The 20,030-nt window shown below is 40.4% G+C and overlaps 1 protein-coding gene across 11 annotated transcripts in view; it reads right to left on the reverse strand.

The window, feature by feature from the left end:
• ERBIN (erbb2 interacting protein) overlaps positions 1–20,030 on the reverse strand; it is a 127,916-nt gene that overhangs the window by 72,207 nt on the left and 35,679 nt on the right. For 10 of the 11 annotated variants that reach the window (XM_075739828.1, XM_075739824.1, XM_075739831.1 and 7 more), the window contains one exon: positions 9,323–9,376. The gene's annotated coding sequence lies outside the window, so the exon portion shown is untranslated. Of the gene's footprint in view, positions 1–9,322; positions 9,377–11,085; positions 11,237–20,030 lie in introns of those variants that run through there. The other variant, XM_075739829.1, reaches the window with a different exon arrangement.

Consider the following 20,030-nt stretch of genomic DNA (forward strand, 5'->3'; position numbering starts at 1 on the left):
ATGCACTCAGATTTTCCTCTTTGAGCAACTAGCTTGCCAAGTACTTCACAGTATGTTTAATTTATATGACAACAGGTCGAGGGGCTGCTGTACTTCAGTGTTGTCACTAAACAGAAGTACAACTTATCACTCAGACTGGATACAGTCAGATTCTAAATCCATCCATTAAAAGGATGGAAAAAACCTCTTAGACAGATAGTGGGATGTCAAGACTTCCTGTTTTAAACAATGCTGCTAAGATTTTGTTACAATGTTGATCATCCACCAGAATATTTAGCACTCCTGTAGAACTCCAGCCATGTTATTTAAATAAAAAGTAATCTAAAAATAAAAACATTTATCTGTATTGCAATGCAAAGAGTTTAGAGACTGAAAATTACATGCTGGGGATTTCCACAGAATGGGAAAGTCAGCAAAAGAAACAGAATAACCTCCTCCTGTGTCTTCCACAGGAACAGGCTCCCACATGACATCCTCCAGCCACCTGCAGCCAGATGCCAAAGATGCTACTGAAGCTGATGTGCTCACTGGGTCAGAGCTACCCACACCTTCTCCAAGCCTCAGAAGCCACATGTGAAGATGTAAGAGGAATTCCACGGCCAACATTTACAAATGAAAAAGCCTTTAAAAAAAATAAAAATTTGTCTCATTTTATTATTACTTCAGAGAACTGCAGAGCTGTAGAAAAACACAGCAGTTCTGAAAGAAGCACCACCAGCAGCATCTATAAACGGGAGTATAAGCAGAAGAACATATCCCTTAGAAACAACAAGGACTAGAAGCAGAAATTGTACGTGCAAGTTGATTACCAGAAGTCTGGCAAGGGAAGACACACCTATATCATACTGGCTGCAGCCATCAATAAATTCACTTCATCCAGTCATTTCAACTTCTGAGAACTATGTTTTGGTTTCCAGAGTATGACAAAGTTCACTACACGGTTCATATAGATAGCGAAGTATTCATTCAAATCCCTGAAAAAGAGCATACATTATACTGTCTGCCCTCTCTTTTTCAGTGGCTTTTCTCTTCATAGTCTTGTGGTCAGTTGTCCAAGCAAAAAAAAACTGTAACAGAGGAAAGGAAGGATGTACTACAGAAGAGAGTCCTCTGTTATAATTACCAAAGACAGGAAAATGTGATGTCGCACAGAACATGTGCTTTCCTTAAACTGCTCAAAATAAGAACTTCTCCATGGATAGTCTGGGTAAATACTCAGAAAGTAGAAGGGAACACATATAGCATTGCTTCCCTTCCCACAAAACAGGGAAGTCTAGCAAGCACAAAAATCTTAGTTTCATAATATATCACAACATTACAGCATCTGAAGGCACCAAATCAAACAATATAAAATTGCTTTGCAGATCTACAACACTGTGATGGCTAACTTCTCTCCACTACTTAACAACTCCAAAATTTTAAGATCTACTAAAGAACTCAGAAGAGGGGGGGGAAATACACAAACAAAACCCCCTTGTTCACTATATCATTAAAACCTTGACACAAGTTTACCTCAGGTTCAGTGTTCACAGGCAACAGAGAAAAAATTAGAATCGTCATATAAGAGGGGGTTTTTTTACTTCTTGAAGGAAAGGGAAGGAAAAAATATTGCTCTGTAGTCAGAAGCTTTTCTTTGTAATCATTAGCGGCTCAAAAGTTGGAAGGCATGAGGGAGAATTAGTGTTCTTCTATTTGTGAAGACTTAATCTACCACCCCAAAAAAATTCAGTGTTAAAAAATACCTCATTTAAATTGATATGTTTGCTAATTATAAACTAACAGATTTCTGATCATATTTTTTTTCTCCATGAATCATTTTTATAATTTTGTTCACACCTCCTCTTCCAAGCTTATGTGAGGATCACACCTAAGGATCAGAGACATTGTAGTATCTGTAGTAAACTCAAAAATACATGAGTGGTTTAAACTACACAGATACATGTATTTGAGTGAAGTAGTCTTCACTCATTCATGTACATTAACTGTGATAGTAATAGGAAACAACTTCCACAATAACTACAGAAAATGGGACAAAGGAAAATGTTATTTATTGACCTGCCTATATCCTGAAGGTAGCAATGACTATGCAGACAGGTTTTCCTCTAGGGGTTCAACGGTGGTAAAGGCTGATTATTCTGTGAATTCTCAAATCTGTGAGAACAAGTAAGTGTTTTCTGATATAAGTATGGTAGTGTATATACATATGGTATAATGGTGGTGCTCAACCAGTATGATCAAAAAGAACGGGAGGTAAGAGTTCACAACTGGAAGATATTTTGTTGTGAAACTGTTGTGAAACTATTTAATATAACCTATGTCAAAGCTCCATCTTATTTTTGCTGCCTTATATCTATATAAATAGATGGATAGATTTGAATTTATATAGTCTATCCCATTTGAGACCATGAATGACTTGGGAGGACTTAAAAGTTTCAGAATTTATAAGCAAGGCCAAACTGATCAAGGGGTATTACAGCACTTGTTCAAGAAGGCCACAATATCCAATAAAAAAAAAAAAAAACCCAAACCAACAACCACCCTTCATTTTTGAAATTGAGGGTTCTCTACTTCCAGATACATGTTTCCCCCTCCCCAACTGATCAAACAGCAGACAAAGAATCTACTACAAGCCTCTGATTTAATTATAGCTATCAGACCTCCACTGTTACACACAGTGGTTGACACTTCCTAGACGCCAGTGAAGTAATAAGTGGTGAATACTGTGTAATTAATCAATACCCAGAAAAAAAATTATTGGAGAAGATTGGGCAAGCAAAGACTATTCTATCAGATCACACTGTAACAGCAGTGGGCTGTATCTATGTGGCGGGTTGACCCTGACAGGCTGCCAAGTGCCCATGACTCTCTTCTCCCAAGTAACAAGTGATAGGACAAGAGGAAACGGCCTCAAGTTGTGCCAGGGGAGGTTTAGTTTGGATATTAGGAAAAATTTCTTCACCAAGAAGGGTTGTCAAGCTCTGGAACAGGCTGCCCAGGGAAGTGGTTGAGTCACCATCCCTGGAGGTATTTAAAAGACATGTAAATGTGGTGCTTAGGAACATGGTTTAGTGGTTGAGCTTGGCAGTCCTGGGTTAACGGTTGGACTTGATGATCTTAAAGGTCTTTTCCAACCTAAGCAATTCCATGATTCTATGAAAATCACTGGAAGCAGAAAAGTAAAGCATTGGTTGGAAAGACCATGACCAATGAAAGAAAGCAAGATCAATATCAAGCTTGGATACACACTAAATATTAACCCAGAAGAGTCAGCATCATTCAGTGAAACATCACTCTTTCCCAGAATTCTCTGATGATTCCCTGCACACTCCTGTCATCCAAGTACCTGGCAGCCCAACAGCACCTGCAGATCTGCCAGAACCCCAGGGGACATTTTTGTTTAACCACATGTCTACCTAAGTTTTGATGAGTATTTAAAAAAAGCAAACAAACAAACAAACAACAACCCCCCCCAAAAAACCTACACAGCCCCCCAAGTATCACATTTCTTTGAAAACTGTGAACTCACGTTTGTTACAAGTAGGATTTAAGTTCGCAGTAATTTTGTTCCTAATGTCTGTTAATTTGCTCTAAAAGCAACAGTTTCACTGTGCCATTAGTCCCTTAAATTTCCTGTCTGATCTAACAGGATGTGACTGCTCATGCTCTAAGCTGGTGAAAGCACCTTCCTCCTCCCTCAAGCCTTTCAAAAGGCTGTTTACCAGTTACATCAACAGCAGAGCTGAAAACAAAACCAGCTATCAGATGTTTATACAGAAAGGGACTGTGCTGGTTTTGGCTGGGATAGAGTTAATTTTCTTCATAGCAGCTAGCATGAGGCTACAGTTTGGATTTGTGCTGAAAACAGCGTTGATAATTCAGGGATGTTTTCGATACTGCTGAGCAGTGCTTACACAGAACCAAGGCCTTTTCTGCTTCTCACACCACCCCACAAGGGAGGGGACACAGCTGGGACAGCTGACCCCAACTGACCAAAGGGATAATCTATACTATATGACACAATGGTCAGCATATAAAGCTGGGGGAAAGTTGGCAGGGGAAGCCACTGCTCGGGGACTGGCTGGGCATCGGTTGGTGGTGACCAATTGTTTTAATTTGCATCACTTGTCTTTCTTGGGGTTTATTTCTCTCTATTATTTTACTTTTTATTACAATTTATTATTACTATTACTACTACTATTGTATTTTATTTCAATTATTAAACTGTTCTTATCTCAACCCACAAGTTTTCCTACCTTTACTCTTCCAATTCTCTTCCTCCTATCCTGCTGGGGGACACAGGGCAGGAGCGAGCAAGCAGCTATGTGGTTCTTAGTTGCCAGCTGGGGTTAAACCACAACAGGCATGAAAAACTAGGCACAAAAATACCTGGTCAGGTTCTTTTTAGACCACTCCACTATCTATGAACAAGTTCAGAATTATGGAGCTGAAGATGTGTAAACACAGGAAAGATTGTGTAAGAAGGCTTATTTGGCCAATGGAGAGAAGTCCCAACAAACTCCTGTTGAAACACAGAATTATGAAAAAAATTAGTCATTTTTATTATTAAGAATCCTATTGAATCCACTAAAAAAAAAAGAAAAAAATTGATCACTACTTCTGCATTCAAAAATCAATAGGAAATGAGGGTTCCTATATAAGAAATAAAACCACAAACCAGTCTGTTTTTAGAAATGTTAAAGATTTTTTATCTTCCTAAAGAAGCAACATGCATCACAGAAGATATACAGACACAGGCTATTTGGCTTGTTGATGAATGAGGCCATACTGTGAAAACTCACAGCACAATTTAGATGAATCTCTTCCCACTACAGCTCAGCACACTAGTCCTCGTGAATTTGGGGAAACTGTAAACATCTTAGCACTTTATGGAACACAAAGCACCCTTGGCTCTTATAGTAAATAACACAATTATCCTTCATTCTTTAACCTGAGAAATTACTTGGCACCTCTTGCTCATCAGCAAATCATGTAAAGAAACTGGAGGGGAGAAGGGGTGCTACGGGTTGGTTCAGGCTTCCCCAAAAATCAGTCCAGTCCTCTTGGACAGGAATGGCAAAGTCTTAATTTAACAGACAGCAACTAGTACCTTGCAAACCCTCACTTGGAAGTTTATTTCTCTGCAATCCTTTTTTCTTGTTCTCTTTAGGAGAGGAAAGTATGGCTCAAACCTGATGGCCACTGACAAGGAGCTGAAACGTGAAAAGACAGCACATACTGTGAAGAGACTGCCTCTCTGCAAGTGGCACTGGCATTCTCTGGTTGAGGTCTCAAAGCCTCATTTTATAACAATGCCAAGTCAAGGTATTTTCACCTCTTCCTCCCTCTCATCCAAGCTATTTCCTTCTGTCTCTTCTAGGAAAACCAATCCAGTTTTGCAGTTATTTTTATGTCGTTCATTTCACTGAATGAGACTGGCAAACACTCAGATCAGTATAAACCAATGAACTGCAGTGCTGCACTCTGGGGGAAAGAAAAAGTGGTAGAAAATAAAAGGGGTTTTGAAACCATTTCACCATTTTAATGTGAAGCTATAGTCTGAGCCTCCCTGCTCCTGATATGAAAACAATGCTCAACTGCATCCATGGCTGCACGTCCTCACGCAGGCAGGGAACACCAGAAAAACACATTGTACTTGCTCACATACAGCATTCAGTGCAAAAGAAATAAAAGGCATTACTCATGAAACTACAGTGGTGAATGGTTAACAGGAGGAGGAATATATTAGTAAATATAGTAAATAATAACCAATTGCTAAATGCAAAAATATGAAGGATGCTTGCTACATTTTTTGAGAAAGCGAAGGGAACAGAGTGGGCAGAAATCAATTTTGATTTTATTAGTTCAACAGCTGCTAGGATATAAGCAGCACCAGTGATACTATACTCCTAGCTTGCTGAAAACCAAAACTGAAAGCTGGTAACAAAACTCAAAGCTTCTCCTGAGGTTAACTACTTTGCAAGCTCCCAATGCCCATGTATGTATTTAAAAATATATACATAAAACCCACAAAGAAACAAAAACACCCTCCCATCTCCAAGGGCAAGGGCAGCAGGATAATTTCAGGTAACTCTCAGAAGATCAATGCCAGGTGTGAATTCTGGAGATATTTGCTTAAATTATCTGTCTCTTGTATCTATGAAGTAAATTCTAACCAGATTTCAATTTAATATTTCTATTTTGGTTTAAAATAGTCAGAAATCCTTCACACAATTAAGATCTGAAGCTCTTGATCAAACTATTTTATAAAACCTCTTTACTTAGTTACAATGTTGTTGATGGTATCAATAATGTTTCCTTGGTTCAACAGCATTTTCCTGCTTTATTGAAACTAGAGACTATCTAATTTGTTGCAACAATTATTTTCCGGTTTAAAAATTTATCTAAACAGACTATGCTAAAACAAACCCAAAGAATTATTATGACAAATAAAAGCCACTGTAAGTATATCAAAAGAAATCTTTGGAATATTTATTTCTGTTCATTTCTGTAACTGTAAAAAAGCAGCCATACAACAAAGCCGTCAGTACTTGGCCTTAATCATGCCAAAAGCTTAATAATGGCAAAACCAGACTGACTTTGTGAAAACAAAACAATAAAAGTAGTATTGTTGAACTGAGAAAAACAGCAAAACACCTCTGGGCAAATACCTACATAATAAAATATTCTACTTTAAGCACAGCCTTTAACTGAAATGCAGTAGTATTCAATACTCTGCTATAATCCTAGACCAAGGCATCAGTAGGGCACAGGTATATGAGAGTACAAATTTTTAATTCAAGGCAAGATCCATTACAGAAACACCCTAAGCAAAAAAAGAGGATTAGGAAAATTACAGATTACGTTTACAGTAAAAAATAAATTAAAAAATGTTCAGACACCCAAACAATTGTAATGTTGGCTTTTTTAATATTCATATTGACTTTTTATATTTACACTACATAATAACTACACACACACCACCCATCACTACACAACTGCAACCCAGTTAGTTGCAACTTAGTTCTCACACATTTCTTTTTTGCTCAGAAGATTTTTTCTGACAGTCCTAGAAACTAACTTCCATCTGGACAATCCAACTATCCAAGTAAGTGGCACTATAACATTTCATCTGAAGAATGGTCTCTAATTGTACACCATTAACAATGCTGCTGAGATTAGCATTAGATCTGAGCTTCATTTCTGATGTTTGACTTGATTGCTTATTCTTTGGATAAGTATTTTGTAGTGTTACTAAGAAAACAGTAAGAGGAATACATTGATTTTTTAAAACCATTGTGCTTGAGTCTCACCCATTTCTCCTCTCCAAATCAAAAAAAGCCATATATATTCAAGTATATCCACTATGACAAACTGAAGTTTGACAGAAACTGTAGGAGCCCCTCACACCTTCATGGAATATCAAAAAACCTGAGCTTTTTTAAAAGCCATGACATTGATATTTCAGTATTTCAACAATGATGTTTTCAAATGCCCGAAGAACTTCTTTACATTATGGAAATTACATATTTGGGATTTCATGTTTGTCACTTTTGAGTTAATACATAGCCAGACACATGAAATATTTATCCTAATAGGATAATGAAGTGAACTCCATCCCCCACTAGCCACCATATCCCATTTTTTTATTTTTTTTTAAACATACAGTAGAAATAATCACTTCTACTGTAGAGATAGTAATAGCAGCTATTTGGTACAGCAAGCTGTATCAAGCTACTTACTGAACTGCTTTGCTTTCAGAATCCACTAATTTCTACATTAAATAACCCAATTTTCTTTCATTGTTTCTGTGAAAAAGATCCATGGAAACAAACAGGAAAAGTTCCTGACTTTCTATACAAATAAAACAATGAAAATTAAATACATAGAGCAACCAGACTAAGAGACAGTAAGCCTCTGGAAGAGATATAAAACCATATTAAACCTCTTATGCTTCGGATTTAGTCCTTTGAGGGATTATGTCTGGATCTACTGCATGAGTAAATGCTGTGTATCGCACACTGTCAACATCTATTCAAGTAGAAAGGAAGAGATACTGCCTTAATTCCTCCAGTTATAATGAAGAGATGAACCAGCACATGGGAATGGAATGGAAGGGAAGAGGCACTGCTAGCCATTTGCCCACAGGAAGCAACAAACCTTACGGAGCAGTAAGCACAGCTGAGGCACTGCGGCAACAGCACAGTTTCTTAGCTCAGCAAAGAATGCCAAAGCACACAAAGCCTACAGCCTTGTAGGCAACACAAAAGGCTGGCAAGAGCGAGCATGTGCACATGTTTCTATCTTCTTAAGTATGTGCTGTTTGTAGCAATGCCAGATAAAATATGCAGAAGATTTTGTATGTTTTAAACTGATATTTTATAGTAAGTCTCAAAATTACAGTCACTGAAGCATCAATATTTATTAGCATTTTCACAATCAGAGCAGCTCTATTAATAAAATCAGAGCAGATGGAAGCTGCTGTCATATGGTGTTGGGATTTGTTATTTCTTGGGTTGTTTTTTTCTGGAGGGGGGAGTATGCAATAACAACTCCTCCACAGCAATTCATAGAGAAGTTCTGCAGACAAAATATTCTATTTGGCATTCTTTTTATTCATGAGAAATACTTGCCTCTAGAAATCCTTACAATATGAGGCAAAAGCAACTTAGTGCCATCTGCACTGGCATCATTTAATAAAGAAAAAAGCTGATTCTGAACATGTGTTGCTTTTCCATAGAGCTTTGAACTGAAAATTGAACTTTATTTGGCTTCTTAATACTTCTCACATTAAATATGCTCTCTAGCTAAAGCATGTTAATACACCGATAAAAGAGAAATGACACTATGCAATGTTTGCCTAGGCTTTACATCAGCAACCAGAAAGACGGATGGTAAGAGGCCTGCCCAAGCATTCAAAGCATTTTTTGAAACTTTTATCCAAGTTTTTTAAAAATATGCTTATCTTACCTAAGAACTAAAAAAAAAAAGATAAAAATTAAAAAGCAGCATAAAATGCTAACGTTCCACAAGCCAAAACATTTAATAATCATTGAGCTTTAAACCACAATTACTTTCCTGCACCTTAGTTTCCTATATATTCCCCTTTCTATATAAGCACGCAATTACATGTAAATACATATCATTCACTTGGGTCATCAACAGATATTTGTAATTGAAAAAAATCACCCTCAGAACAACATGAGTAACAGAATAAAATTCAAGTGCTTTGGAGGTGATTATTACAACATATGAATAAAGAAGAGGATTTCTATTTTAATATATTGTGCAGTTGGTTCAGAGGAAAGTAGAATAATGTACTTACCACTGTGTTTTTTTCTCCCTGCTGCTTCTTCCCTGAGCTTTCAAAGCCAACATTCTGTTTAAGACAAAGGTACAAAAATTTTAGTCAATCCTATCCCTAGAGAAGAACAAACTAATATTTTATTGTATTGGGTATTTATTTTGCTGTCAGTATTTAAAAAAAAAAAAAAAGCTGTACATGTGTATGAACAGTAGCTTTAATATTTATGAGAACTTGCAAGACTTCATATATACTTTTGGGGGAGCTTTTTAGTGTCTGTAATGTAGTACAAAACATTGCTTTTTATCCTATTTTAATTTTGATTTTATAGCATTCTGCATACAAAGTTATTTCATTTCTACTCCACTTGTAATTGCTGTATTTATTAAATTTCTTGTATTAGGCATCTCTTGCACACAATTCTAAAGAAAGTTAAAAAAAATATTGAATTAACGGAAACGTGAGAAGAGCACACTTCTGTATCATTAACTTTACAAATTTTTTAGAAAGTTACAACACATTTAATAAAGCATATCAGATCACTTACACTAGTGCTACCTTCACTGAAGTAGAAGAATTAAAAACAAACAAAACCATTCAGCACATTCAATTGAAAACATTCAAAATTAGTGGCTGGATGTACAGAAAGGATAAATTTTTCCTCTAACAAAGGTAGAACGTATCTTCAGAGGGATTAAACATCACTATAGTCAGAGAGATTATCTAACTGAGCAAGAAGTCATGTACAACAGCTAAAGAGCTGAGTCAGGCGGAGTACAATCTGTCAGATTTGAAGTACCTAGAAAAATAAATCATGGGGAGTACAGGTAGTAGCTTCATTTGAAGGATTTACCTGTAAATATTATATATTATATTTATATATTATACTTCATTTATTTCCAATAAAAGCAGAATCAGCCCATCATAAAATCATCATAATTGTGTCCTCAAAAAATCCTAAAACAGATGTAAAATCAAAATTGTTGCAGGAGGAATGAAATTTCCTTGATTTGGGGTAAGAAGCAAGCAGCAATACAATCACAGAGTGATGAACTCTTTAGGAAGTCAGGATTACCACAGCAGGATCACACTATAACCAACTTTCACATGTTTTGAGTCCTGTTCCTCATTCAGCAGTCACTAGTGCCACTGTCCATTCCTACCAAATGGACTCCAGTACACTATACTGCATAAATCTATACGTTTGTCCTCAACAGAAGGACAGCCAGGACATATAAATAGCAAAGGGAAAAAAGTAATATAGGTAAAAGTAATATTAAAGCCTCTAGTTTTCCAAGTTTCCTCTGAAAAAAAGCCTCTATCAGTTTAGCCAGCCACAGAAATACGGAACAGCAGCACTCAAGACAATTAAAAAGATCAAGAAAGACATCAAGGATCAAACTAGATTCTGAAACCTGGAGTCTTACAAGAGAGTCTATCGAACTACTATGGCTGCATGCTGCTTTCCTTTCCTATAGCACTCTGCTCCTACTGAAAAGCTATTTAATCTTTACAAAAGCTATTCAGAGACACTGTACACAAGCTCCCAAACAGAAGAAACGCAGGTTTGCAACAGCACTGCAAGGATAAGCACAACTAATCGAGAGTACGATAGTGCAGGGCTGGATCTAACAGTGGGACAGTCAGGTGACTGTGCCTCTGGAAAGAAAAAGGCATAAAGTCAAAATTTTGCAGGCAGAGTGTTCAGACTAGGAAAATGATCAAAGAAATAGCTAGCCCCATAATCATCACAAAAACAATAAACAAAAAGGGATTACTCTTGCCTCATTTCCTGACACCTGTTAGGCTGCGTCTGTTGAAATGCCCAGAAGAACAAACTCCAGTGGTAGGGAGCCAATTCCAAATCATGAACTGCTTGCAGACTTCCAAACCAAGCACAAGGAACTCATCTGATCCCAACCATCCACCAGAGAGAACACAGCAAGTGGGCAGGGTGTGCGTGGGAGGAGAAATACACATCACAACCTGAATATTTCAGGTCATTCTGCTTTGGAGATTAAGCAGCTATATGCTGAATAAAAGACAGCAGTTACAGAACCAGACAAGAACAATGAACTCACTGTGCCAATGTTACCTTAGTGTAACTTGAAACTGTGACACTGAGTCAGAAAACCTTCAGCCCGTATCAGAAGGGAACAGCTAAGAGTGTTCTGTAACTACAACTGTAAGTACTGATGACTCTCCAATAGCAGGAACAAATCCTTCAGGTTTCCAAGGCATTCACATTGCCAGGTCCAGTTTGCAGAAAAAGGCAACAAACCCCCAAAGAAAATAGACCAGGATATTCAGAGGAGTCCAAGGTAACCATGCATCAGAGCCTCAACTAGCTCAGATCACTACCCTCCTACTTGTTTTGCAGAAATGGTAACAGGTGCTTTAGGCAACTAGTGATAAATTACCTTTAAGACAAAAATACATAATGAAAACTTTTTTAACTCTGCTCTAGCACATGATATCAACCTCATCAGACTAAGTCTCAATATCTGTTAGGTTCCTCCAACCAAAAACACACAGCAGAAGACCCTACCACTCAGCCTAAAGTGTGGGGAGAGTACTTGGGTGAACCATCACATGTGTTTATCCTGTTCTTACTCTTCCTCGGGTAGAACCCAACTACTGCTGGAAAATGCTTGCCAGATGGACTGCTGGTCTGCTCCCGTCCAGCTGTTCCGACCACTTCACTGTAACCTAGAAGCTGCTCATGTCTCTAAGTATCTCAGTTCCAGCCTACCTCTGGTTTTAGACAAGCAGGGCCTGCAGCTGTCTCACTTTCTTCACTCATCTTTCTTACTATAATTTTCCACACAAACACATTTCACCTCAAATCCTCATCATTGCTTATTGGAGGACTTTGGATATTGACACACCCAGAACACCAGTGGCAAACTTTCACACAACATATCAGGAAATAGGGTTATACTTCAATATGCTAAATGACAATTAATAACCCCCAAGCACTTTTTACTTTCTTGGAAGAGAAAGAGAAAAAAAAGGGGAGGGGGGGGGGAATGACAACATTTACATTCTTCACCTAAGCAAGAGTTGGAAACAAGTATCTTAAAAATTGCTTGCTTCAGAGATGTTTCAGGCAGCCTTTGGCCCATGATAATCATCCTCCATTTTTAATAGTTAAAACTGTAAAAAGAGTGAATTATTTCCTTAAATAATTCAAAGAGAGTATTGCAGAAGTCAGATTATCTATGCTTGCCCTTGAACATCCACTCATATTCAATAAAAAAGTCTGTTTAGTTAAAAAGACTTTAGATTGATCAAGATTATCTAAAGCAGATACATACATTAAGCAGAAATATCCCATACTGCAGCAGTAAAATCCATCTTGTGAATAAAGAACAATCAAGAACTATTTAACATCTTTGTCACTGACATGGACAGTGGGATTGAGTACACTCTCAGCAACTTTGCCTACATCACCAAGCTGTGTGGTGTGGTCGACATGCTGGAGGGAAGGGATGTCGCCCAGAGGGACCCTGACAGGCTGGAGAGGTGGGCCCATGTGAACCACATGAAGTTCAGCAAGGCCAAGTGCAAGGTCCTGCATGTGGGTTGGGGAAAAACACAACTACAGGCTGGGAGGAGAATGGATTGAGAGCAGCCCTGAGCAGAAGGACTTGGGGGTATTGATTGATGAGAAGCTCAACATGAGCCGGCAGTGTGCGCTTGCAGCCCAGAAAGCCAACCATGTCCTGCGCTGCATCAAAAGAAGTGTGACCAGCAGGTCGAGGGAGGTGATCCTGCCCCTCTACTCTGCTCTCGTGTACCTGGAGTACTGCATCCAGCTCTGGGGGCCCCAGTACAGGAGAGACATGGAGCTGTTGGAGTGATTCCAGAGGAGGGCCATGAAGCTGATTGGAGAGATGGAGCACCTCCCCTGTGAGGACAGGCTGAGAGAGTTGGCGTTGTCCAGCCTGGAGAAAAGGCGGCTCTGGGGAGATCCAGTTGCGGCTTACCAGTACCTGAAGGGGGCCTACAGAAAAGGTGGTGAGGGACTGTTTATGAGGGAGTGTAGTGACAGGACAAGGGGTAATGGGTTTAAGCTGAAGGAGGGTCGATTTAGACTACATGTTAGAAAGAAATTCTTTACTGTTAGAGTGGTGAGGCACTGGCACAGGTTGCCCAGAGAGGTTTTGGAGGCCCCATCCCTGGAAGTGTTTAAGACCAGGCTGGATGGGGCTTTGGGCAATGTGGTCTAGTGGAGGGTGTCCCTGCCCATGGCAGGGAGGTTGGAACTAGATGATCTTTGAGGTCCCAACCCAAACCACTCTATGATAATTTTAGGGCAGTAAGATTAGATATAATTTTTCCTTTCGGAATGGGGGCCAGGAAGATGAGGGGGTCCAAAGCAGACCAAGGAAATGCAACCATATGCACAATCACTATCATAAGTGAAGCAGGTTTTGCCTGCACAAGGACATCCATAACCAGAATATTTTTATTAAGTATGAGGTGAGTATACAGAGATGCACATAATCAATTTCACATACAACAATAATAAAGAAGTTTTGCTGTCAGTGGCTACTGGCAAGATTCTTATTCAATTGCAACCTGCCACATAGATGAGAAGTGTGTGCCTTACAGTGAGCTAGATTTGAAAAAAAAAAAAGAGTAACATATGGTCTTGATTGAGGAAACAAAAGATAAACACATCTGGCAAAATATTTATCTCTAGATAGCGTACCTTTTAAATCAAACAGACACTTCACACAAAGTAGGAACGTCTGTAGACCACAGACAGTTTAATTAATCTTGGATTCCCACACTGGGGAACAGGGAGGGAAGAGAGGGGAGAACCAGGGTGACACAAAGTATTCAGAGACCATTCTCAAGAAAGAGAGCATCTTGTTTTTACTGGAAGCAGATGCTGTCACCATGGTTTGCTGTTTCTCGTTACTTTGGTGTCTGAACCAAAGCCAGACATTTAGAGTGAAGCAAAGAAACAAGTCTCTGCTACATGGATTGTCTCATTGTCAAAAACCTAGCAAGCTTCAGAAGCTACAGGATATTTCAACTGGTCTTTGATGGTGGAGTCTAAGATATTAATTATGATACATTATCTTATGTGGCATGAGACTGACCTACTTGCAGATTTGTTACCTCCTAGCACCAACACTGTTGCAACTGTTGACAGCCAGAATCCTTCAATGCAGTAAGAGGACAGCTGATGGCACATTCTTAGTGAGCACATGAAGATTCACATTTGCTTCCAGCATGCCCCAAAATAACCTCTATTTGGCAACACTGTTAGTATATGGCAGGGGACATGCAGTTGAGAAGTGTTTTGCCAAGGGATATGTGTATGCTTGACAACAATGGAATGGAAAAGGCACTTTTAAAAGGTCCCTGACTGGCTAACTTGCTATATCAATTATATTTTAATATGAAGAGTTTAATTGTTTTGCCAGAGTATCTACAGTTATATTAGAGATATTTCTAATTATCTTAAAACTGAATGAAATTCCTAGAGGCTAGAAAAATGAAGCTTTGTTCATTACTTACAATTTTGTAACAGCACTTTTGGACAAGACAGTTAAGGAAAGGCATTCATACCCGCACATATGCAGATATATCAGATCTGCTGAATTTTGTTGTTGATTGCTTTCCCTTGGGGAAGCTGGTCAAAGAAGTGTCTCTAAGGCATAAATGAAAACTGCAAATTTGACCTACTTTTTTTTAAAGAAACTATTTTCAAATTATTTCTCTCACCTGTGTTGATATAGCTGCAAAAACTCTCACTGCGTAAGTGCTCCAAGCACAAAGTGTGGTTTTACAACAAAATAAACATACCTAGATTTAGAAAAACTGCCTGGGATTAAAAAATTGCCTTTGATAGTAGTGCAATTAGACGACAAATTACCAATATGGCTGAGTTTGATCTCACCAGTAAAAAACTGCTATAATGCACATGCATCAGATGGGAGAAATTTCTCAACTTTTAAAACTGCAAGGAAACATTTATGAATCAAGATACTTGTTTCTCAAAGCATAGCCTCAGTATGTATGCTTGTCATGGTTTAGTCGCAGCTGGCAATTAAGAACCACACAGCCGCTCACCTACTTCCCCTCACCCACCCCTGATGGGGTGAGGGAGAAAAATCGGAAGAGTGAAAGTGAGAAAACTCATGGATTGAAATGAAAACAGTTTAATAGGACAAACACAAAAAAGGAAAATAATAACAACAACCACCACCAACAATAATAATAATTATATATACCAACCAAGTGATGAACAGCTCAATTTCTTATCACCCAAAGTCAATGCTATGCACAACCCCCAGCTGCCCAGCCTCCCAGCCCACGTGCACAAGCAGAACAAGACAAGGAATTCATTCACCACTTCCCAACAGCAGGCAGGTATTCAGTCATCTCCAGGAAAGCTGGGCTCCATCACGTAACAGTTACTTGGGAAGACAAACGCCATCACACCGAAGCTGATGCTGCACAAGACCCCCCCAGCTGCCGCGCAAGGCCCCCAGCTGCAAACAGGACATAACATCGTATGGTATGGAATATCTCTTTGACCAGTTTGGGTCAGCTGTCCTGGCTGTGCCCCCACCCAGCTTCTTGAGGGCCCCCCAGTTTCTCATTAGCAGGGCAGTATGAGAAGTTAAAAAGTCCTTGACTGCTTGGCAACAATTAAAAACATCCATGTGTTATCAACATTATTCTCATCTTAAATCCAAAACACAGCACTACATCAGCTGTCAAAGAAAATTAACTCTATCCCTGCCAAAACCAGGACAATGCCCTGAAAAGTTATTTCATAATAAAACCAAAATATAATATTGTTATTAAATAAACAATTATATCTACAACACCATCAGAAGGCCTAGCTATTGCAGATAAGTAATCATTTTGCAACTTTTAGTTATCCTTAAACCCAGTATTCCCACTAAAAGCAGCAAGATACTTGACTATTCTACACAGTTTGCCCCAAGTAATTAGAAGTGCAGAATGACGGAGGTTGGAAGGGACCTCTGCAGGTCATGTGGTCCAACCCTTGATAAACAACATTACCATACTAAGGCTAACTTCAACATTAAATCCAACAAAGTTAAAAGTTACTTTTGAGTCAAGGTCAGTGTCAGTATGTACAAAAGCAAGCAGGTCAGTTCGCTTATTTGGAAACATTTCCAGGGGAAAAAGACAAGATTTAGTGCTTTTCATGAACCATAGAGATACATGTTTCCTTGCCTCCACTCTGGCCAAATTATGTAGTCAAGGTAGTTGCTATTAGTTACTCTTTTTCCAAGTCTTACTAAAGCAGCTGAATAATCACACATTCATTGAATCATTCATGAATTCATGATATACAATACTTCATCTCTCAGTAATTCCAGTATTCCTTCCTACCATGAAAATACAAGGAAAATCCCCTTATAGAATCAAGATGGCTTATATCACTGAACAGAAATGAAATAAGATAAATCACCATTTAATTGCAACTTATTAACACTTTACAGAAGATAACAAATATATTCAAAGTAGATCCAGTGTTCACAGACTTCTAAATTATTGATTTCTATAACCCAACCTTGCTTTGCAGAACAGTAAATGTGAGAAGGATTAAACTGTTACTATATACTGTTGCTAATAATTCTGCTTAAGGCTTTATTGATCTTTACCGGCTGCGTTAATGTGATGCCATTGCATTAGATCAAATAACCAGAGATCAAACCAGGAATGAAAACACAGAAAACAGACATGACACTGATTTTATACTTCAAACTTAATGCTAAAAATTAAGAATTTTAGGAAGGCTTTAAAACTAAGCATTTGGAATACAGAATCATAGAATGGTTAGGGTTGGAAGGGACCTCAAAGATCATCTAGTTCCAACCTCCCTGCCATGGGCAGGGACACCCTCCACTAGACCACATTGCCCAAAGCCCCATCCAGCCTGGTCTTAAACACTTCCAGGGATGGGGCCTCCAAAACCTCTCTGGGCAACCTGTGCCAGTGCCTCACCACTCTAACAGTAAAGAATTTCTTTCTAACATGTAGTCTAAATCGACCCTCCTTCAGCTTAAACCCATTACCCCTTGTCCTGTCACTACACTCCCTCATAAACAGTCCCTCACCACCTTTCCTGTAGGCCCCTTCAGGTACTGGTAAGCCGCAACTGGATCTCCCCAGAGCCGCCTTTTCTCCAGGCTGGACAATGCCAACTCTCTCAGCCTGTCCTCACAGGGGAGGTGCTCCATCTCTCCAATCAGCTTCATGGCCCTCCTCTGGAATCACTCCAACAGCTCCATGTCTCTCCTGTACTGGGGCCCCCAGAGCTGGATGCAGTACTCCAGGTACACGAGAGCAGAGTAGAGGGGCAGGATCACCTCCCTCGACCTGCTGGTCACACTTCTTTTGATGCAGCCCAGGACACGGTTGGCTTTCTGGGCTGCAAGCGCACACTGCCGGCTCATGTTGAGCTTCTCATCAATCAATACCCCCAAGTCCTTCTGCTCAGGGCTGCTTTCAATCCATTCCTTGCCCAGCCTACAGTCGTGCTTGGGATTGTGCCGACCCACATGCAGGACCTTGCACTTGGCCTTGTTGAACTTCATGCAGTTTGCACGGGCCCACCTCTCCAGCCTGTCAAGGTCCCTCTGGGCAACATCCCTTCCCTCCAGCGTGTCAACCACACCTCACAGCTTGGTGTCGCTGGCAAACGTGCTGAGGGTGCACTTGATCCCATTGTCCATGTTGCTGACAAAGATGTTAAACAGCGCTGGTCCCAGTACCAACCCCTGAGGAACACCACTCGGACAATGAGCTGTTGACCACAACTCTTTGAGTGCGGCCATTCAGCCAATTCCTGATGCACCGAGTGGTCCATCCATCAAATCCATGTCTCTCCAATTTAGAGCCAAGGATGTCGTGCGGGACAGTGTCAAATGCCTTGCACAAGGCCAGGTAGGTGACATCAGTTGCCCTTCCCTTATCCACCAATGCTGTAACCCCAATCATAGAAGGCCACCAAGTTTGTCAGGCACGATTTGCCCTTAGTGAAGCCACGTTGGCTGTCACCAGTCACCTCCTTATTTTCCATGGGCCTGAGCATAGTCTCCAGGAGGGTCTGCTCCATAATCTTGCCAGGCACGGAGGTGAGACCAACCGGCCTGTAGTTCCCTGGGTCTTCCTTTTTACCCTTCTTAAAAATGGGGGTTGTTTCCCCTTTTCCAGTCGGTGGGAACTTTGCCAGACTGCCAGAACTTCTCAAATATGATGGAGAGTGGCCTGGCCACTTCATCTGCCAGTTCCCTCGAGACCCACAGACGCATCTCATCAGGTCCCATGGACTTGTGCACCTTCAGGTTCCTTAGATATCCTCAAACCTGATCTTCTGCAGTGGGAGGTTCTGCATTCTCCCAGTCCCTGCCTTCTGCGACCTGGGCAGTGTGGCTCAAGCATTTGCCAGTGAAGACTGAGGCAAAGAAGCCATTGAGTACCTCAGCCTTCTCCATATCCTGGATACAAGATCTCCTGTTTCACTCTGGAGGGGACCCACATTTGCCCTCGTCCTCCTTTTCTCACTCACATACCTATAGAAGCTTTTCTTGTTGTCCTTGACATCCCTGGCCAGACTAATTTCTATCAGGGCTTTAGCTTTCCTAACCTGCTCCCTGGCTGCTCGGACAGTTTCTCTGTATTCCTCCCAGGCTACCTGCCCTTGCTTCCACCCTCTGTAGGCTTCCTTTTTTTGTTTGACTTTGCCCAGGAGCTCCTTGTTCATCCACGGGCGCCTCTTGGTGGATTTGCTTGATTTCCTCTTTGTTGGGATGCATTGCTCCTGAGCTTGGAGGAGGTGACCCTTGAATATTAGCCAGCTGTCTTGGGCCCCTCTTCCTTCCAGGGCTTTGTCCCATGGTACTCTACCAAGCAGGTCGCTGAAGAGGCCAAAGTCTGCTCTCCTGAAGTCCAGAGTAGTGAGCTTGCTGTGCACCCTCCTCGCTGCCCTGAGGATCTTGAATTCCACCATTTCGTGGTCACTGCAGCCAAGGCTACCCTTGCACTTCACATCCCCTACTAAGCCCTCCTTGCTGGTGAGAACAAGGTCCAGCATGGCACCTCTCCTCGTGGGCTCCTCTGTCACTTGAAGGAGAAAGTTATCATCGACACATTCCAGGAACTTCCTTCCTGGATTGCTTGCGCTCTGCTGCGTTGTCCCTCCGACAGATGTCAGGGTAGTTGAAGTCCCCCATAAGGACCAGGGCTTGTGAACGTGAGGCTGCTCCTATCTGCCTATAGAGGGCTTCATCTGCTCAGTCCCCCTGATCAGGTGGCCTGTAGCAGATGCCCACTGTGATGTCCCCTGCACTAGCCCTCCCTTTAATCCTGACCCATAGGCTCTCGGTCGGCTCCTCATCCAGCCCCAGGTGGAGCTCCATGCACTCCAGCTGATCATTGACACAGAGGGCAATGCGCCCTCCTCATCTGCCCTGCCTGTCCTTCCTAAAGAGCCTGTACCCTTCCATCCCAACACTCCAGTCATAGGAGCTATCCCACCACGTATCTGTAAGGCCAATAATGTCATAGCCTTGCATTAATTTATCTATCATCCTTAAACACTGTTTTCATTTAATACAGGCTTTTTTTTTTTACATGCAAAATAAACAAGTTTAGTGATCTATTTTCACATCAATTTGTTTCTTCTGTAGTATACAATACAGTAGTATCTGAACTTTAAAAAAATAAG

The sequence above is a fragment of the Balearica regulorum genome, chromosome Z, assembly GCF_011004875.1.
Source record: "Balearica regulorum gibbericeps isolate bBalReg1 chromosome Z, bBalReg1.pri, whole genome shotgun sequence".
Taxonomy (NCBI): domain Eukaryota; kingdom Metazoa; phylum Chordata; class Aves; order Gruiformes; family Gruidae; genus Balearica; species Balearica regulorum.